At 48.2% G+C, this 6,267-nt stretch overlaps 1 long non-coding RNA gene across 1 annotated transcript; it reads right to left on the bottom strand.

The window, feature by feature from the left end:
• Nucleotides 1–335: 335 nt before the first annotated feature.
• LOC147517445 (uncharacterized) lies at nucleotides 336–1,396 on the bottom strand. The gene is made up of 2 exons (XR_015213877.1): nucleotides 1,328–1,396; nucleotides 336–1,259 (listed from the first exon to the last, which is right to left on the bottom strand). It is a non-coding gene; the product is annotated as an uncharacterized LOC147517445 (long non-coding RNA).
• Between the last annotated feature and the right edge of the window lie 4,871 nt (nucleotides 1,397–6,267).

Here is a 6,267-nt window from a genome sequence, read left to right as displayed (position 1 = left end):
ATAAAGGACTTCTTCTGACAGTCCAAATCATGTTGGGAGCAAGTTGAGTTGCCCCTCCATGCTTCACAATGCCCGTCCGAGAAAGCGGGGGATGAGCCTTCGCGGACTAACAAATCGAATCAACTTTGGGGCAAAGCCGAAGTTGCCCCTCCCCGGCTTCACGGCCCGCCCGAGAAAGTGGGGGATGAGCCCTTTGCGGACTAACGGGCAAGCTGAGTTGCCCCTCCAGGCTTCACCCGCCCGATAACGCTGGGAGGGATGAGCCCTTTGCGGACTATGTGTCCGAATCAACTTGGGGGCAACCTGAGTTGCCCCTCCAGGCTTCCCAGCCTTCAGAAAAACAAGGGGGAAGAAACACTTAGCGCAGTAAATATCCAAGTCAACAAGATTGTATGAATAAGTGTCCAATTAGGCGTCACAGCTTAATACAACGCTCATGTCGGTGCACCTACTGCAAAATTTGAGTACAACTCAGCTGAGAATAAAATTAACAGAGATATATACACTGGTAAAGAGAGGAATTCTAGAATGCAAAGCAATTACATTAAAAACCTGCTGGCCATTCCAAGGAATCAGGTGAAATAGATATTCCAAACAAGGACTGTCAGAGTGGGAATCACAAAATGTATAAAGTACAAAAGGGAACATTTAAAGTACAAAACATCAATAGGAATTCCTAGAAATTACTGAGGCCCTTCGCCAACATTTTGGTGGGCAGGCAATGATTCCACCTCACCGGCAGACGGAAGGGGATTATCCACTATGATGGGTGCAGGCTTCATCAATTAACAACTTCAGTTGGGGAGGGGACCGAGACAGGAGCTGAAGTCGATGTAATGGTGGGAGAACGCGCTATTTGATCTGCACTCTGAACAGGAAGGAGGCGACCGGCCGCAGAGAGTTCTACAAGCTGTTGTTTAAGTTCGCGGCTAATCTTCTTCTCCGCCAGGCTTCGAAAACGGTCGGCGGCATCTTGAACAGCTTTATCAACGGCGACCTGAGTGGCGACCTTGGCTGCCTCTTTCTGGCTCTCCAGTTTTGATGAAACACCTGCAACATAATCCCGATGCTGATCTTCGGCCACCTGAAGCGCCTTTTGGGCCTTCACGGCCACAATTCGAAGAGCATCGCGATCTTTTTCCAACGCAGCATATTTGGCCTTCCAAAATTGTCAGTCCTTCAATCTCCTGCTTCATGGTCTCCACAGAGTCAAGCGTGTTGGTGAGACCGCGGATCATGTAACCAATATCCAAACTCAGCTGAAAAAGGTCACGGATTATCAAAGAGTTGAACGACTAAAAAAAAAAAAAAAAAAACAGACTAATACCTTTTCCCAACCGTGGTATATGGAGGTTCTATGTGAGGCAAAGCTGCCAGAATCACCATACGCTTGATCTTTGGGCAGATGAGAACCGAAGAAAAGAGCCGCAAACAACAGAGGGATTCTCCGTATCGAAGTCGCCAGATATAGTTACTTCACGATCTCTAGCCCTCGAATTGAGGTCGCCATATTTCGTGCACGCCAGTGGTGGTCAATCGGATGGTCGAACTTGTAGAAGGACGGGCGAAAGCGAAATAGTAGGTCAGCGGCAATACAAAGCAGCAGCTCCAAGGGGTTAATACCGCAGTCCTAGCCCTTTTAGCAGGAGGGCTCTTAGTAGTGACTTCAACGGGTTCATCCCCTTCAGAGTCACTATCCCACAATTTGAGTTTAGAAGAGTCCATTGCAACTTCTTGAACTGAGGAGGAAGGTTGATCTAAATCGTCTTCCCAATCCGCTACAGCAGAGTAGGAATAGGGGGCGGTATAGGGAGCAGGGGGATGGGCCTTAGACGCAGCGGCAAAACGTTGGGCTACGGCTCTGGAGTGCGATATCTTGTTAGTATACTTGAAAGATTTGTAGGGTTTTCTCTTTGGGTGAGGAGAGGATTTGGGGAGTCTCTCTTTGGGAGGGGCTGGGCGATAAAGTGGACCTTAATACGGACCAATATTTTTCAATGAAGGATCGAGGAGAAGAGGATGGCCCTTTTCTGAATCTATGCCGAGGACTTCACTCTGTCCACTTCCCAAGTCGCGGAGTTTTTGAAAAATAGCTGAGTAGACACCGTTGTAAAGTTTGGATCGCGAATCTGGGCGCCAACCTGTGGTACAAAAGAGATACAAGTTAAAGGTAAAGTCAGGAAGGAGCATAGCGAATAAAAAGTTCGACGTACCACTAGAAAGGAAACTGAGATGCCTTAGAGAAACGTCAGAGGGCAGATCTGCGGACAGATAACTACCAGACACATATAACGGATAATGATGCCACACTTTATCAGAGGTAGTAAGGTGGAGGATAAAGGACTTCTTCTGACAGTCCAAATCATGTTGGGAGCAAGTTGAGTTGCCCCTCCATGCTTCACAGCCGTCTGAGAAAGCGGGGGGGATGAGCCCTTCGCGGACTAACAGTCCGAATCAACTTTGGGGCAAGCTGAGTTGCCCCTCCTGGCTTCACAGCCGTCTGAGAAAGTGGGGGGGATGAGCCCTTTGCGGACTAACGGGCAAGCTGAGTTGCCCCTCCAGGCTTCACAGCCGCCCCGATACGCTGAGGGATGAGCCCTTTGCGGACTATGTGTCCGAATCAACTTGGGGGCAACCTGAGTTGCCCCTCCAGGCTTCCCAGCCTTCTTTCAAAACAAGGGGAAGAAACACTTAGCCGCGTAAATATCCAAGTCAACAAGATTGTATGAATAAGTGTCCAATTAGGCCACACCTTAATACAACGCTCATGTCGGTGCACCTACTGCAAAATTTGAGTACAACTCAGATGAGAATAAAATTAACAGAGATATATACACTGGTAAAGAGAGGAATTCTAGAATGCAAAGCAATTACATTAAAAACCTGCTGGCCATTCCAAGGAATCAGGTGAAATAGATATTCCAAACAAGGACTGTCAGAGTGGGAATCACAAAATGTATAAAGTACAAAAGGGAACATTTAAAGTACAAAACATCAATAGGAATTCCTAGAAATTACTGAGGCCCTTCGCCAACATTTTGGTGGGCAGGCAATGATTCCACCTCACCGGCAGACGGAAGGGGATTATCCACTATGATGGGTGCAGGCTTCACTGAATTAACAACTTCAGTTGGGGAGGGGACCGAGACAGGAGCTGAAGTCGATGTAATGGTGGGAGAACGCGCTATTTGATCTGCACTCTGAACAGGAAGGAGGCGACCGGCCGCAGAGAGTTCTACAAGCTGTTGTTTAAGTTCGCGGCTAATCTTCTTCTCCGCCAAAGCTTCAAAACGGTCGGCGCATCTTGAACAAATTTTATCAACGGCGACCGGAAAGTGGCGACCTTTGGCTGCCTCTTTTCGCTCTCCGCTTTGATGAAACACCTGCAACATAATCCCGATGCTGATCTTCGCCACCGGCGCCTTTTGGGCCTTCACGCCACAATTCAAGAGCATCGCGATCTTTTTCCAACGCAAAGATATTTGGCCTTCCAAATTGCCGGGTCCTTCAATCTCCTCGCTTCATGGTCTCCACAGAGTCAAGCTGTGTTGGTGAGACCGCTGATCATGTAACCAATATCCAAACTCACCTGAAAAGGTCACGGATTATCAAAGAGTTGAACGACTAAAAAAAAAAAGACTAATACCTTTTCCCAACCGTGGTATATGGAGGTTCTATGTGAGGCAAAGCCGCCGGAATCACCATACGCTTGATCTTTAGGCGATGAGAACCAAGAAAAGAGCCGCAACAACAGAGGATTCTCCGTGGCCGAAGTCGCCGATAGTTACTTCACGATCTCTAGCCCTGAATCGAGGTCGCCATATTTCAGTGCACGCCAGTGGTGCCGACCCGGATGGTCGGGAACTTGTAGAAGGACGGGCGAAAGCGAAAACAAGAGGTCAGCGGCAATACAGCAGCAGCTCCAGTGGGGTTGGGCGCTGCAGTCCTAGCCCTTTTAGCAGGAGGGCTCTTAGTAGTGACTTCAACGGGTTCATCCCCTTCAGAGTCACTATCCCACAATTTGAGTTTAGAAGAGTCCATTGCAGCTTCTTGAACTGAGGAGGAAGGTTGATCTAAATCGTCTTCCCAATCCGCTCACAATGAGTAGGAGAGGGGCGGTATAGGAGCAGGGGGATAGGCCTTAGACGCAGCGGCAAAACGTTGGGCTACGGCTCTGGAGTGCGATATCTTGTTAGTATACTTGAAAGATTTGTAGGGTTTTCTCTTTGGGTGAGGAGAGGATTTGGGGAGTCTCTCTTTGGGAGGGGCTGGGCGATAAAGTGGACCTTAATACGGACCAATATTTTTCAATGAAGGATCGAGGAGAAGAGGATGGCCCTTTTCTGAATCTATGCCGAGGACTTCACTCTGTCCACTTCCCAAGTCGCGGAGTTTTGAAAAATAGCTGAGTAGACACCGTTGTAAAGTTTGGATCGCGAATCTGGGCGCCAACCTGTGGTACAAAAGAGATACAAGTTAAAGGTAAAGTCAGGAAGGAGCATAGCGAATAAAAAGTTTGACGTACCACTAGAAAGGAAACTGAGATGCCTTAGAGAAACGTCAGAGGGCAGATCCGCGGACAGATAACTACCAGACACATATAACGGATAATGATGCCACACTTTATCAGAGGTAGTAAGGTGGAGGATAAAGGACTTCTTCTGCGGACGGGTACAGAAAGACTGATATCCTACACTACCAAATTTGGTACTCTTTTTTATATAGTAGTGAGCTATCATATCGCAGAGTTGGATTTTGGGAGAATTGGTTTTGTTGTAATGATTTGCGGCATATAAGATACGCCAAAAATTACCAATGCCTTGGCAGGGGGGGATGTTGAAGTGGTTACATACTTCGACATCGAGGAGAGTTAATGGAAATCGCAAGCCGGCCGCAATCTGACCAACAGTTGCAATGAGACAACCAGACCGCGGTGGGACTAGATCACGGAAATGGGAGATTTACACCACGCGCTCAAGGATCACGTGGGGGGATGCCATACGCAGCTTTAACTGCATCTAAGTTGGGCCTACAGCGGTAAGAAGGGGGGGAAGGCAGAGTGGTTTTCCTTCCTGAGGAGGAAGGTTCCGCGACAGGGCTAGCAGAGCCCGAAGCCGCGGAATCAGATATGTCCACGGTGTGACCGCTAGATCTGGGAGCTGAGGACTCCGATCCGTCAGGTCGAGTGGTTGAGGAATTCGTCGATTTGGACTCAGACATGACAAAATTAAACGACGGAGACGCCCTAAACTGAAGAACAATAGTGAAAACAGGCTATGGAAGAAGAGAAATGGGAACAGTAAAACAATGGAGAATAATCGGAACAATGACAAGAACTAAATGGAGAAAGACAAACCTGAAGAGCGAAGCGTCGAGTAGCAATTAAGAGAAGTACGAATCTTGCAGAAAACCGAAGACCCACTGAAGATGAGAACGAGAAGAAATGAGAAAGAAACTGGAAGAAGAAGAAGATGAAAGGGTTTAGAGATGAGTTTAGGGGTTTTTAAAGGAAGAGAGAGGTTTGGGCGGGATACTAATCGATAAGGGCAAAAAGGTTATTTCATTCGGGGAAAGAACCAAGAAACAGGGGACACGTGTGGCCTCGAAAAGTGGAAAAGCAGGCTCGATGCGCGTGCGCCGAAATGACAGGCTCGATACACGTGCGGATCGAACATCGAGAGGTGATGATAGCGCACGTGCCATGGGTGCACGTGTCACAGATGTAAAAGAAGGGGGAGACTTTTCTCGGTCTCGTAGTTTATCCGCGGACTTAATGTGATATCGCGGAATATCAAACGGGACCGAGAGGGGCATCTGTATAGGACGTATTCATGACACGTGGAGTTATAGGTGGCAAGTGGGTTGTATGCCAGGTAGCAAAGAAGATACCTAGTGTAACGGATCGTGTCCGCGGTGATACAACGGCCGAGAGCTGTCCTAGGGACGCCGAGAAGGAGGAGGGAGCGACGAATCAAGCTCGGGGAACAGAGATACATCGCGGAACCTAGTGAGGCATAGGATTCCGCGAAGTGTTAGGGCCTGAATGAAGGTGGATTAAGGAAAGAGGCAGGAAGAGCACAGTAGCTAGAACACGATGACTAGGGAGACGGTTGGACAAAGGGGGAGACGTGGGACATGAAAAAGATCATGGAGAGCGGTTAGAGAAGAGGGAGCGGTTGGAGAAAGAGAGCGGTTATGGAGTATAAAGGCAAGAGAGAGAGGTGGAGAAAAAGAAAAAAGAGAAGAATAGGGAGAGAGAGTAAGAGA

The sequence above is a fragment of the Coptis chinensis genome, chromosome 2 (assembly GCF_015680905.1).
Source record: "Coptis chinensis isolate HL-2020 chromosome 2, ASM1568090v1, whole genome shotgun sequence".
Taxonomy (NCBI): Eukaryota; Viridiplantae; Streptophyta; class Magnoliopsida; order Ranunculales; family Ranunculaceae; genus Coptis; species Coptis chinensis.
This window is presented reverse-complemented; position numbering and strand designations above follow the sequence as displayed.